The sequence below is a fragment of the Zophobas morio genome, unplaced genomic scaffold, assembly GCF_036711695.1.
Source record: "Zophobas morio isolate AGI-343-1 ecotype UQ-CSIRO unplaced genomic scaffold, CSIRO_AGI_Zmor_V1 ptg000011l, whole genome shotgun sequence".
Taxonomy (NCBI): domain Eukaryota; kingdom Metazoa; phylum Arthropoda; class Insecta; order Coleoptera; family Tenebrionidae; genus Zophobas; species Zophobas morio.
In genome coordinates this window covers 4,459,015-4,474,770 of record NW_026972116.1, presented here as the reverse complement: position 1 = coordinate 4,474,770, position 15,756 = coordinate 4,459,015, and the positions used below count along the sequence as shown (strand labels likewise).

The window sequence follows — 15,756 nt, the reverse complement described above, 5'->3', positions numbered from 1 at the left end:
CTCATTAAACACATTTTGGTTAGCGTTTTACTGTCAAGACGATGTTTCTAATATCTATACAATAAAATTTGACAATAAGCGGTTGAGTAGTTTCGGAAATTATCTGTCTAAAATCGACTCAGAGGACAGAAAGTAGACTACAGATAGACGGAAACCCGAGATCACTTTTTTCGTATTCTAGGGGTTACGAAAGGTCGAGAAAACATGAAAATAGTAATTTCGTCGGACGGACCGTATTACAGTAATTACGGTCGGGAAGTAAAAGTAAAATCGATAAAACAGGGTTTGTTCGTAAATTCTACAATCAGTGCTTCTGCACCTTTGTCTAAAATAGGAGTAAACTGTCTTCATAAATACTCGATTCCCCAAATATGAATATGTAAAGATTGAAAATTGCTGGTAAAACGTTCAGTACAAGTGAAAAAGTTTTTCGAAGGTATATGAAAGGGTTAATGTGCGACTCCATTAGTTACAGTGAGTGGGGATGCGATCGAAACACAAAACGATAAATAGGAAAGCTTGAATCGCGTGTTAAAGAAAGTAAAACACTCATACATACGTTCCTGTAGTAAAGAAGACACTTTCAAATTGGCCATCTAAAGTTAGAGAAAAGGACATACTTCTATAAGTTGTTCTTTCGTACTTTTTGTTACTATTGCGAAAGTTTACTATCTATATTTCAAATGTAGTTTGGAAACCTAAATATATGTACAAAATAAATCTTATATAGTATGCTATTTAAGAAATGCATACCTAATAAAAATATATCAGGTACAAAGTTCTTAACTTGAATGGAAACATCATAATAATAGTTGAAGAATTTTTGTCTGATATTCTTTTATACCAGAATATTTTCAGATAATAATCTATTTGAGGTATTTGATCTACGTTAGTTTTAGAACAGTTTCAGGACGAAATATCAGTTGTCATGGGTTTGTGTAACCTAGAGCAAAAATATTCTTGCGACACTGATTTAGAAACTGACTTTGAAGTAAGCGGACCATTATTTAAACTTTGTTTGACTGTAACTGACGAGTGCAGAAATTATGTCAATGTTAATTAATTATGTGCATATATAAGAAGTTGCTTAAGAAACTGAGCAATTACAGGTACGTTTTCTTAAATGTAATTCTAATTGTAACCAGCTCAGAAAAATATCATTTATGTCAAAACCTGGTAAAGGACGTACATACTGCATAGTCATAAAAAGTCAGCTAAATTCTTAAAATTTTAATGAAAGTCATACTGCCCAAGTAATCTTTTAGATGTAGCTTTTTATATTTTACAACATACCATTTTAACTGCGATATAGGCTAAATGTACCTCATGAAGACAAAAATTCTCTCAGCGAAAGTTACGCCATATATTTAAAAAGTAACATGGTTCGATAACAGAATGTTTAAAAATTTACGCTCGCCTTAACTCTATATTTGGTGAAATACAAAAGAATATACAAAACTGTTTGATTGTGTGACAACCTGACAACGTTTACTAACTTCAAATTATGCTTTCAAAAAACAAACAAACGACTAACAAAAGCCGAAATTAGTAATAAATCTTATGTACAATGTAACCAGATTTAAAAATAATAATAAGGATAATATAATGTATGCTACTCAACGAGTGAGGGATTCTGAATTTTAATCATGAGTGGACACAATTTAACTCATGAGCCGAAGGCGAATGAGGTAAGTGTCCACGAATGATTAAAATTCAGAATCCCTCATGAGTGAAGTATACTGTTTTTTCCAATTGTAAAACAGCAACATTGCTTAAAAATTTAATTTGTGGAATATTGGAATGCACAAAGATAGTTGGCAGAGCTGATAAGTACAAGTATCTATAGTAACGCGCAAAAATAAAATCAACAATTTATCGCAAATTTATAAAAGTGATATTTGTGTTGCTGTTTCGGAAGAAATTATGGAAGAACTGAGAGACGAAATAATTGGAACACCACCGGATGTGGAACAAGAAGCACGGGCAACAATTGGAGAGCTGCTGCCTACAAAATCAGCTGAACGATACAACTAGGAGTACGACAGTTTCCTCAAATGGAAAAAGGAAAAGAAAGTTACTGGTGTTTCTGAGAATGTAATGATCGCATATTTTGCCGAAAAAGCCAAAGTGTTCAAATCGAGTTCATTATGGTCCCAATATTCGATGTTGAAGAAGACTAATGATTAAATAAGATATAGACATTAGCAGGTTTGTGAACGATCTACAATATTATCCTCTTTAAAAAATGTTTTTTAGGTTCTTAAAGTTGAAAGCCTTTATAAAGAAACAGTCTAAGGGTTATGTGGCAAAAAAATAGAAACAATTTTTGGGAGAAGACATTGTAAAGTTTTTTTATTAGCACAGAATTGTCATTTACATTGTATAAAAAATTGAAATTTGACCAGTGATTAAAACTTTTGCCTCACTTGTGATCAAAAAATCTTCATCATTGAATGAATAAAAGTTAACTTTCATAGTTACTAAACAATGATTAAAACACAATTTTAACCTTTACAATTGGAAAAAAGGTACTATTGTTTGGAAAGTTCCGTTAACTGTTTTTGATTAAATTAAAATTTTTCACTCTTTTTTATTTAAGGACTTTTACGAATTAATTATAAGTGTTTTAATTATCCAAATGTCACGCTGTACAGTACATAATCAACACAGTCAGCACCACATACATATAAGGACTAAGAAGAAGTTTTTGTTGCGTAAAATTTTTAGAATTCTTGCATATTTTTAATGTTTTTAGAAAATAATATTCTTGTCGCAAACATTTATGATGTTATTAACTACAGTACATTATATCTTAAACCGTAGGTAATCTCAATTTTATCGGTCACAATATGAATTTCTTCAATATTTTCTTTTATCATAGCGTTTATTTTGTTTTTTACATTTTTCTTCTACATATTTATTCGTATTTCTAAAAGATACAGAATTACAGTGAAACCTCTCTTAACGCACACCTCTAAACACTAGACAGTTTTTGCGATACCGAAAGAACTAAATTGAAAATGTAATGCAATAATACCTTTCAAAAATGGACCTCATTAACAACGGATGATAACTTAACGTAAAATTTTACCTCTCCATAACGGGCAAATAAATAGGTACATGCTGGAGCAAACTTATTGGGTCCTTATTAGCCTAAGAGGTAGCGACCGATTTACCTTATGTATTTTATTACTTATAAAAATCAGTGCATCAAATTTTATATGTCTACAGAACAGGAAATGCCCATTCTGGTAACTCATACCGGTTGGTGGCAATAAGCAAGCCTAAATTTACTAAGATATATAGCGCATCTGGTTGAGGTTTGGTTCGGTTCTTTTATCAATTTTTTACGATTCATGCCTATAAAAATGGTCATTACGCTCAGTTAATGTTTTGTTACTGCCAAATAAAACAATAGAAACATGTCACACTATTACAACTTCTTCAAGAAAAGTTACAGTAATGTCGTCAGGTTGTCACTGATTTCGAAGTTGCAGTTCATACTACAGTCAACACAATATAGCTCAGCACTAATGTTATAAGCTGTAGGTTTCACCTTTGTAAGCCATGGTATAGAAAAAAAAATGTCTCTTTCCCTTGAATACAACGATAAATATCTTTGACTTATTATCTAAGTGATTATTTATTTAATCCTACCCTAACTATTTATGGTACCTACCCCTTAATCCCACCCTAATCAAAGTTGGCGGAATTCGATATGTTTGCTAAATTTTATGAAGCTTTGATATTATATTATGATATTTTTAGAGAGTAGGGTTTTTTTGTCTTTTAAGATAATTAATTTTGCAAGCACTTTTTAAAATATTTTTTCCAACACTAACATCTTGTACTGTTTGTTTGGTACATTTAGGTTAATGGCAACGTAATTTATAGCAATTTAAAATACACTGCTGTATATTATTGTTCGAGAAATATTGCATTCATGATTGTTACAATATTTTCAAGAAATATTAAAACTACAATGAATGAATTGAAAAGTGTGACCACTTCTTGAGCAAGATCTACTACATTCGTCACTAGTTCTGGACTCTCATTTTTAACCTCCACTTTATCATCTGGTGTTTCATCCATTGCAAGCGTTTCATCACTGAAGACTTTCCTGCCAATATTTACTCATCGTACTTTAACATCTCCACCTGCACTAAAATTAAATTACTTCAGATTTTCTAACAATTGATCCGAAGGAGTTAATTCCTACATTTTGGCGGCTACACTTGTCCTTATAGTATTGTATAAAAAATCTTGAAGGTGAATCTTTCGGGCGTAAAGTTACATAACGTCGATTGAGGTCGATGGGGTTACCACCAAAATCTTCATTAATTATACTGAATTTTCTTTCACTATGAATCTTACTATCAGTACTTGTACATTGCTGTATGTTAGTACATTCCAAAGCACACAATTGGGCCTTTCTGCAGGCCCCAGCAAGTCCGAAGATTAAAGCAACCTAAACAATTTTATACTTGTTACTTTTATTTATTACTTACTTTTATAAATAAATTCTCCATCATCGGCTTGCTCTAAAAATGTCGTTATTTTTTCTGGTGACAGAATCTTCGATTTTTTTACAACGATAACCAATGTTTAATTTCTTTAAATAAGGAATGACAGAACGAAACTTTTCAATATCTATATTTTGTTTGGCCTTCAAAGTTGCTTCTAACATCGAATATTTTGGCCACAAGGAAGCCGGTGACAACTTTTGCCACAGTAAACGTGTCATTAATCAGCTTTTCAAGGACGTTCTACGCATCTTACTACTAACACTTACCCTCATATCAAGAAAGGCTAAAATTACATCTTGGCTTACTTCCCCGATGCCTTTTTTATTCTTCCACACTAAAAACGAAGCATACACTTTTTGATATTTCGCAGATAATAAGTTACCCCGCGATTGTTTTCTTTTTTTATAATTTCATGTGGATCATTTGAACACATTTTAATGCTGAAATTATTTTTTTCCAAAATTTGTTGACATTACTACCGTAATAACCACCTACTAACCATGGAAATATTTGCATACATTATACTAATTCGACTCAAATAACTGAATTGAAGTCTGATAATTTCTGATAAGTTGTTAATGTTGGAAAAAATCTTGAAGACAACACGGATTTTACAGTTTAAAAATCTCGTCGGATTAAGTACGAACTGGATTTTAAACTGTCTATAAAACACTTGTTTTCTTAATAGGTATTTAAAATCTTGTGTTTTTAATCCTCATACATAGTGGAAAAATCGGAAAAGTGGCAAATTTCAGCACTTGCAACATTCCATTTTTGTTTAAGTTTCATAGTGAATGAAGCCTGTTTTACATTTTTCTGCAGTTCATTTACCGAAAAGTTTAAACATTAATTAAGATTTGGAAGCCGTCATTTTACTATATCTGGCTTGCATCAGATTTCTACTTTATTAGCCGTAAGTGTTGTAATTAAAAACTCTGGTCTGTGCTTGAAAGTATATAAACATGAAAAAGTTGCCAGTGTACATAGTTGTTTGATAACTGGTACCCGAAGCAGTGCTTTGGAGCATGAAAACAAAGTAATTTGACAGCGGTAAAAATGTTTCGCCAAATTGTTATATAGAAAATTAATTAAATTTCTTTGACAAATGACATTATTTTCTTATTAAGTAATTTGTACAAGATTATATTTTTCTAACTAGGTGTTTAGTTCTTGTTGTCTTATCTTGAGGACTGCTACTACCATTTGCACTAGCGTAGCCTCTTCGTTTGTTTAGATAATTTTATTCTTTACAACATTTTGTGAGAGAGCAAATGTCTTACTATAATTAATTTCGAATTCTACACAAAAAAATGTTCAACAAAAGCCGAAATTTAGTGAATTTCAATACAATGTAGCAAATTTCGAGAAATAAACGCAATTAGCTTTCTAAAGCATTCCAATTACTTACTTCAGAAAACAATTTTCATAAGAACAATACAGATCAGAGGGCAAAAGTCTCCAGCCAGCGTTTTCGAAGATCGATTCGGCATTTTCCAACAATTTCGTTTGGAAGTCGATCCGATGTTTACCTTTCCACTAAATTTTATTACCAAGTGAAGCTTTGATCCTCTATCATCAACCTTGTTTCTCCTCTATTATATCGATTCCTGCTGAAGCGTTCAGCTCCATTCAGCATCTCCTGCGAACTGTACTTAACATTCCGAGACTTTTCGCATCGTGTATCAGTGCACCGTCAAGATTGCATCCTATACGGCAAGTTATCCTGTGTGTGTCCTTAGTCCTTGCCCTGCGCTGCCGCAGGAGTGGGGGCTTGTCCCGGGCGCAGCCGTTTGTCCCACAGTCTGTAGCGCGCTCTCGCGGCTGATACTTCTTCTTGGGACAAGATTTGACGGATCGCGTGTACAACATCCGTGATTGATGACGATGGCCGGCATGTTTTGTGACGACACTCAGTGTGTCCTTCTCTAAATAGGTTATTATGTGAGATGTAAACATTTGCAGAGGAACTTTCACGGATTTTCTCCTTCTTTTAACCTTGCCAAAGGTGCTCGTGAGTGATCAACGCGACTTTTGCAGTTACAATGTGTTGCGACTTTGTGGATATAGGAAACTTTCACACTCACATTGACACTTCTTAAGGAGCTTTGAAGTAATTTTCACTTGTATTGCATGCTTTTTGTCTTTAAACAGCACAACTCTACAACCAAGAAAAACATTTGCGGCGTGATTTATTGACGATGCGCTCAACTCGTCCAATTCATCAAAGAAAGAGCGATTACTTTCGCTATCGTAACATAAAAACCTTCCATATTGTTTTTCCCTTTAAAAAATGCTTATTTTATTCGGGACCAAAAAAAAAATTGTTATTCGATGCTTTCAGAAGTTTGCTAACTCCAACTTTCAAGATTTATTACCGTTATATTATGCTAAAAGTTGTTTATTTTCGCTAACTGCGCCGGAAGGAGCAGTGTCTTCTGGATATTTTTTTTTTTGACTGTTTAGTTAGCAATTCTGGTTTTTATTCAAAGATATTAAGCGGATGACTGTTTCGTAGCAGGAAAAGTTTATTGTACTTATAATTCAAATCATTTGGATTAAACTCGGTTACGTTCACAGTATTCGGAAATGGACTAAGTTTCAATGATGGCTTTTACCGGCCTTTGTAAAAGAAACCAAGTTCTTACTTGGTTCAGAAGTTTGTATTGTTTGCTTTTCATAAAGATTTTTAACATGTTATTGACTGGGAGATACAGTTGAGAGGTTTTTCATGGAAAAATAACGATAAATGAGAACTGTACTCCATAATATTCAGAAGATACATGTTTTGTAAAAGTCGTTCTTTTATATAAAAAATGAATTATTTCATAATTATTTTAAATTCATGGAAAAACACGGTATTGGTAAATATTGGTTGTTTATTACTTTTATTTTTTGATACGTAGATTTTTTTATTGATTTTACCGTAGTACTGATTCGATTGATTTGTAGTTTTCTCGAAAGTGTACGTACAAGGCATAATGTATAAATTTTTCTTTTTTGCAGTCTATTTGTACCTGATTGCGCGACTATATCAAAATTCAGCAACATATTTGTGCATTCTAAGAAAAATACAGTTTACTATTCTATTATATTATATTACAACTCATATTATATTCAACTATACATCTATATAATATGTTCATTGCGCGGTGTAATAGTGTACTAACGTAATCTTGTTTCTCTAGTTTTTCCTTGTTTATATTAGTTTTTTTTTATAATATACAAATAAATTTATTTAAATACTTCTATATTTTTTTAAAATGTACAAGCTTCTTGTTGTAGGCGTCGCATGGTTAATATAAACAAATTTCGCATATTTGTTGAAACATATTGTTACAGCATTTGTAAAAATGAAGCATATCCAAACAAATTGCTTTGCAAAAAAAAGAAAACAATACTTGTTTTTAATACTATTACAAGCAAAGAAACCACACCCTCAGTTGAATTTATTAAATTAAAAAAAATTTGTTCAGGTTTTTGGAACATCCGTACTCCATTTAAAATAGGTGGACTTATATTTAACATACAGCGTGTTATTGAAAGGTACGTACAAAATAAAATCGACATTTGGTCTTGACGTATGGATGCTAAAAGTTAAAAAAAGTTCAGGTAAAAGTGTTCTTTTTTTAGAGATAAAAATTATTAAAATTTATGTCCAAATTTGTTGTACGCCTCTGATAAAAAGATCATCTCTCGTTTCTATAGCAACATTTAGTCTTGACAAAAGTTTTATTGTTACAGTTGCTAGGATTTGCTAAAATAAATTAATTTTACCTATTTATCGTTCAGTAGCGTCTAAAAAGGTTGGATAAGGGTTAATTTTTCCCTTATAATTTTGATAACACAAAATAAGTTTTTCTGACTTCTTAGACTTCGCGAAGAACTGTCAATTTTTTTGTACGTACCTTTCAATAACACCCTGTATAATCATTTTTTAAAGTGGTAAAACATTGGATAATTGATAAATTTTTACTCTTTTCAAAAAAAGAAAAAAACAGACGTACGTTTAAGCTACGGTGTATTAAAAAACAAATGAATCATCAATTTTTCTCTTACCTGTATTTTAAATTGTGTTAAGCGGTACTCATTTTGATTTTCGCTTAAATCTGTAATGCTTAGCTGTATTAATTAGCATGAAACGATACATAATTTTAAAATTCGATTTCTTTTCCAACTTAAAAAATATGTATACAAAACATGTATACAACTCGGAGCAAAATTATTTTTGATTCTATTTATAAAAATTTTTCAGTTCCGTACAGTCACAAGAGAGAGGAAGAGGAAAGTAGAAGGGTGGGAGAGGGGGTAAAACAACTTTCGGGGAATTCTTGAACATTAATTGAAAAATTTCGAAAATATTATTTTATAAAAATGCCCTCAAAATATGGTTGCCTGCAGGAAACAATCCAAATGATGTTGGAATTGTCGGCACCCCTGATGACCATGATTAACTCGTTTATTATCTACTATTTTAAGAATGTTGAATTAAATTCCTAAGTGTTATACCTAAAAGCACGAATTATTTCTTACATTTATGTCTAACTCCGTAATTAAAAACAAATAACGTGCTATTGTATCAACAGTTATGTGCCGCTGAAGTAAGAAGTCGTTAGACCAGGCCGGTTATGAAACAACTTCAGATTTTGTAGAAATGTGAATGTACAATTAATCAAAATTGCAAAACGTTTCTGAACAATTTCGCCTACATTTTTTCAAAAACAAATTGACTTTGACTAATTTGAAAATTCTGTCAGGGTCACTTGTGACGTTATAACTTTAAGGCAATTACTTTTGTGCAAAATTCAAACGTTAATATGACACGGCTTTGCAAATTTTAAACCCAATTTTCCTAAACCTTAAATTTTCGTAAATATTTAATAATAACTACAACACGTTTATTAATACTTCTTGTGGTATTTTTGCTGGAAAATATGTTGGTAAAATTTTCGTATTTCAGTTTTATCACACCTAGGTTGTAATGATGTTTTGTTCAAACAACCAAAATTTTGTCATTTTGTCTGGTTTTGTTTGTTTGCCAATAAGGTAGTGAATAATATTTCTGATATGCATGTATTTTATTAGTTCTTTTGCATGTGCAGTCTTTTTCAGAATAGATGTTTGCTGAAATTGCTTTCTTTGCCAATTAATTATTGTTACATCTGGAAATAAACTGGTTAAATGATATTTGTCCTGCGTGTGCAGTACTATTTCTTTATATAGGATTATTAACGAGAATCTCCACGCCTAAAAAATTCAAGACGCCCAGAAATACAGTTTTAAACCTATGTTGGATGTTTCGTACTATTAAAAAAAAAATAAAACATAATTATCTGTTGTGTGCAACAACACTGACATTTCGTCAGAATTAATGTGTTCAAACGACGAAAAGACATGATTTTGACATTTTATTTGTGCTTCACGATTGTGTAGACAATATTGTCTGTGCAAGAGATGCCCTTACGAGGTCTTGATTTGAATTTGTTTGCTTTTGGTTTTAACCTAAGGATTGCGTAAATTTATTTATATGTAATTGTTTGCGCTTTAAATTTTTTAGGCGAAGTGCTTGTCATGAATAACTTTGTATGAATGTTATTTAAAATTCGATTTTAAATTCAAGTGTAAAAAAACGTAAGTGACTTATAATTATGTGTGCTCTGTTTGTACGTTATGTCGTTGGAAGTTTTAATCTGCCTATTTTTTTCGGATTTTTATTGCCATATTTGATTTAGTTATTCTAATAACAAATAACATGAATCCAATTTGTATTGTAACTCCTCTCATATCGCAAATTTGTCGTTGTTTCCGCATCCCTAACCATAAATAATGTTTTTATTGGAGCCCCGATTTACATTATTTGTAATTAGTCCGTGACACTGGAATTATTCGAATAGTACCGAAAGTGTCTCAGATTGAACAGCAAGCTTTACAAGCTTTACATTTTCTTAGCGTAAACTGGTAATTAGTTTGTTTCATGGCGATGCTTACTACTTAACGATCTTTTTAAGTTTTAACTTCCTTTTGTGATGGAACTTTTGCGCCGTTGGTTGCTCCCTACAAACCCGATGGACATTCAGTTAATTAATCAAGCCTTTTGAATTATTTTAAGCTCCGTTTGTCTTTAGGGGACGCAAGTTTTAATGAAGAAACTTTATGTAGAAATGAATAAATATTGAATGTGAATGGTCTTTAATCGTGAACTTTCAACAGTGCAGAGTGATTTTTCAATTATTTGTGTACATCTAGAAAAATAAACCATGAGCAAATAAAATTTGCAGTAACGACAAGCTTCTGTCATTTAAAATCCAATCTTGTAAATCACCTAATTTAGTAGTAGTTAGGCAAAACGAATTTAAAGAAGAGGTAAGGTTAGTTGTTCATAAAGCCAAATTTACTCGTTAATGTCAATATAATTTGAAGCCGTTTGAATTTTTTTATCCTACATAGTACATGTCTTGAAACATAGTATGTATATTACAGTGCGTTTAGCAAAACGTTTAAGCACTACATTTTGAATAAAACGCAAACAAAATCCATATCCCTTACATATTCATTAAAAAACAATAAATTTGAAATGTGAATATTTTAAAAATTCACTGAAGTAAAGAATTATTTTGCAATGAATTTATTTATATTGTGCACCTTTCGTTTTATTTCTAGGTAATAAGTATTTTGGTTTTAAATGCAATTAAAATGTTATACATTACATGCACGGTCGCGGCCATAGAAAAATGGACCACGAGGTTTGACATACACTTCCAAATTAAAAAAAATGAGTTTATTAATGTTCTATGTAACAAATCAAATAATTTTGATAAACATTGTTCCGCTTTTCACATTACGAACGTACATTTGATAAAACAACTAAAACTTTGTTATGAGAAGTGGTCTAGTTTTCTATGACCGCAGCTGTATATTTTCTTAGTGTTATATTTAGTTTGTGAATGAGTGTATAGTTATATCACGAAAAAGTTGCCATTAACTTTATCTGAAACTAAAACATTGCTACTATTTCGACTGGAACTGTAAATAGCATATTTAAAACATATAAATTATTGCTTTAATTGTATACAGTGTACCTTAGCATTTTTATGCTGAATATATATGTGACTATGCATATGGATCATTGTGTAAATCAAATTTAAAAAATACGGAAAATAAATTTCCTTAATCCAAGCATATTATGAAATATGTTGACATCCGCTAACATAGTACGTAGGTCATATATATTTGAAATGTTACTTTTTTGTTGTATTTAACTATGTATTTTGGAATAACAAATAAGAATTCGTTCATACTGAGTTCATGTTTACTAATTTTATTTAATTTAGGTTAAGTACCTACCTTCAAGCTTGCACTGAGTCACATTTAGGGCACATCAAAATAATGCTTCATAAATCTTCTTGTATGTGCTCGTGTCGTAGTTTCACCGTTGTATTTAAATTTTTTCGTGACCATAGTTATGCTAGACGTACAATGTTTCTGCCACGCCATCAACTACCGTTGTTAAATGCAAATTGTAGCGACTGTTAATTTACCATAATTAGAACGAGATTTTAGCCTAGTTAAGTAACTAACTATGCTGTAATAATTTATATTACGTTGAAGGTGTTGACTGAAACAGAATTAAGTGATGTGAAATAATTACAAGGCAAATTTAAGAACTTTAACTTGAGATTAATTTTGCAATGGAAATTTGCCGTATGCTTTTTATGTATTTTTACTATTTGAAAACGTGTTATGACAAGTAAAAGTACTTGGTGAAAAGTAGATTGTTACGTTAGCGACGAAAGGAATTAAAATGCTATAAAAATGTTTAACACTCATTCAGAGGGAAGTAGCTGCTGTAAATAATTAATGTCGTTTACAAAGAAAATAAGGTTAAAGTCTAATTTATGTATTTATTCGAGATCTATCCTGCTGCACATTAGAATGTACCCATCTGAAACCCTATTAACTTGCAAATGTATATAAATTGATTTTCTGATTACCGCAAATTTCTATTTCCGTTTCTTTAATTGAGAATTTCCTTTACTCTGAGGAAGTAAGAAGACTTACGTGATAGATATTGGGAACCCGTTATCCATTTATAATAGTTGCTCATACTGAATAATTTAATTCTGTGTGGAATCAATAAGAAGATAATATGGAATGAGATATTCGCAAAGTTATTTTGGTTTAGAATGATGTAGAGGAATTTCAATTTTAATGATCACTTTTGATGAGATTTCTTGCGAGTTTCGTGAAATGACTTAATCTTCTTTAGACCCACGCGTTTCTTCAGAGTCAATCGATACCTCATGTAGAACATCAGATTACCTAAAAGAATTTGCCTTTTTGTGTTAGTAGAACACGGCCAAACAAAGATAAGTCACGCGCTGGGGTACTTTAGCCTTATCTCTACTTCACACTCCATTTTAAAAACAATTTGACATAATTAAAATGGAAGTAGAAAGAATGTTTTTTTTCTTCAGGATTGTCGTGGTTATTTCTCATTTTTTGTCGATCTTGGCTGATTTAACTTTTAAAAGAGGTTTTTCTTATTTGTCAATGGAGTAGCTGAAAGTAACACAAAGAAATAAAACCGAGAAGTCTGATGTAAATCGATTTTGACAGTCATCGATTTTTATTGTTATTCGTAAAGTTCGTGTTGAATTTCAATGAGTCTGCAGAAGCGTCTACTCCGGCAAACTTCCTCTATTATATACTTCACGGGTTATTGCACAATTACAGTATCCCCAATAAGAATATAATAAATACGCTATCACCTTAATCGCCTTGTGGATCAAGATAATAAATAACACGGCGAGAGAACTTTTAATGGCCTATTATTGGTAGTAACTTGTTTATTCAGTCCCAACGAATTCAATTAGGATTTATCCGAGCAAAGTTTCTTTGACAAACTTACCGAAACCCAGTTGGTGGTGCTGCGGGGTAGTTTTTGCAATTCTAATTAGTAAAACGCCTAAGTGCTCGCATGTTTAGGGTCAAATTGCTACGAAGTAGGGCCACGCTCTTCTAATATTTCACCCGCATACATCTTGTTCGATAAAAAGACCACTCCAAACCTCTAAATCATAATTTAGCTGGTGTGTGAAGATGCGGCCTGCAATTTCCACGTGATAAAATATGTGTCAACTTTGTAAAATGAAATGTGAACTGTTGCCATTTATTTTGATAATGTCCATAAGTAAGTGTAACGTACGATGGCCGCTTCTTGGGATTTAAGATTGAAAAGTTGCTCCCTTCTGGGTTTTCCCGTCATTCTTTTTCTCTTCTTTGTAAAGCTGGCTTTTCCAAATTAGCAACACGATGGAGAAAGGTCGCTATAAAATTGCCGATTCTTACAAATGTTTTACGATCGGAAACAGTAAAAGGAGTTCGCCGAAATGGAAAGGTCGTGTGCACAAGGATGCGGAAGGAGCTTATTATGTTATGCAAAGCGGAATTATTTGCATGTAATGTATTAAGGCAGTTCATTTTGTTCAGGGCTGGATAAGATGTATAAGCATTTTCCAATCTTTTGGAGTCGACGAGTTACAAAGAAAACTTGAAGAGTTTCAATCAATTTTTCGAAATTTACCTTTGGGGAAAGAAAATCAGATTTTTACTTTATTTTTCGACAGTATTATGTCAGAATTGGTGCTTAAGTGGGTTTAGATTCCACGAAATCTTGATAAACTCGAAGTGTATTACATACAAATTTAGGAATCAGCGACTTTACAGGCATGTGAAAATTCACTAATATGGCTGTACAGGTTTTTCCTTCTCTAGAAAAAACTCAAGTGGAATATGATGTGGCCTAATGTTATACTGAAATGTAAGGTAAAATGGGACTGTTTTAAGTTTTGTCGTAATATTTTCATTGTTAGCGAGTTCCATATTTTATGCAGTGTTGTAATTCACAGGTTTATACAGTATCACTTATTAAGCGAATTAAATAATATTGCAGTTAACATAGTTTGAGGTGGATAATAATTCTAAATTAGTAAAAATATAGATACAAAAGTGCGAAATCAAACATACTGTATTATTGTTTCGAAACAGATACTTCACATAATAAGCCTCAGCGAAGGATATAAATCAATTCTGTTAAATAATGAAATCATGTTTTGTTTAATGAAATTTTAAACAACATTGTGTCTAAGCTGTTGGAAGAACATCACAAGTTTTTTCATTCCTTATTTCACCAATTTTTTCTATTTTAGTTGGTAGAGCACTATTTGTTTTTGTCATCTATTACACATTGTCCTATTTATCTAAAAACAAATATTCTGAGTCTGTAAATTATTTATTATGGCTATATGAATATGTAGGCCAGTTCAATGAAAAGGAGCACCCTAAATAACGTAACGTTCCTTTTACTTTGAGAAGAGTCCAAAAAGGTGCTGATATTTTTATTTCTACGAGCCCTAACAACTAAATATTGGGACAACAAAAAATGTTCATAAAAAAATAACCAAACTTTTTAACAAAAATGTAATTTATTTTAGATAATTAAAATTTTAAAATTACTTCGTTTTGCAAAGCTATTAATGTTTACAGCACAACAAAAACTGATTTGTAACTCAAACAGTGACATAAAACTCTAAAACAACGTAACATTTTGTGACACATAAATATTGGGACACAGCAAATTCAGTAACTGGTCATATCTCCTTTTGCCTTAATAACTGCAGGAATTCTTGCCATCATACTTTCAACTAATTTTCTGCAATACACAGGAGTTGTTACCGTATCCTACACTCGCTAAATTTCCTGTTGAAGATTGACAATCGCTTGTCATGGATGATTTCCTAAATATTTTTTTATTTCACGCCATTCCGTCTCTACTAGATTAGGATCTGGGCTATTCGATGGTCAGGGCAAACATTTATATTATTTTTCTTTGTAATAAGTGTTGTAGGTGTGTAACTTGAAGCATCATCCTGTTGAAAAATATAAATATCAACAGGATAGACTGCTTCAGTAGTTGTTAATATTTTTTTACAAAGTCTCTTGACATTTGTTTGAATTTGTAATTTCCCTTCCATGAACGTTGTTAACTGGTCTTTAAATTCTTTTAATAAACATACACCCCCAAACCATTTTTTCGCTTGCAAACTTGACTGATTGTTTAAGATAATCCATATTAAAACTCCTTTTTTATTTCAATAACTTTTTTTCGACGATTACCTCACCCATACATCAAATTTGGACTCAGCGTTATATATTACTTTTCTCCAATTTATAT

General features: G+C 31.6%; 1 protein-coding gene across 4 annotated transcripts in view; it reads left to right on the top strand.

Annotated features, from left to right (window-relative positions):
- Nucleotides 1–6,341: 6,341 nt before the first annotated feature.
- The window catches only part of LOC135127424 (hemicentin-1-like), a 314,503-nt gene continuing 305,088 nt past the window's right edge, over nt 6,342–15,756 (top strand). For 3 of the 4 annotated variants that reach the window (XM_064053865.1, XM_064053867.1, XM_064053864.1), the window contains exon 1: nt 6,342–6,636. The gene's annotated coding sequence lies outside the window, so the exon portion shown is untranslated. The remainder of the gene's footprint in view (nt 6,637–15,756) is intronic. The other variant, XM_064053866.1, reaches the window with a different exon arrangement.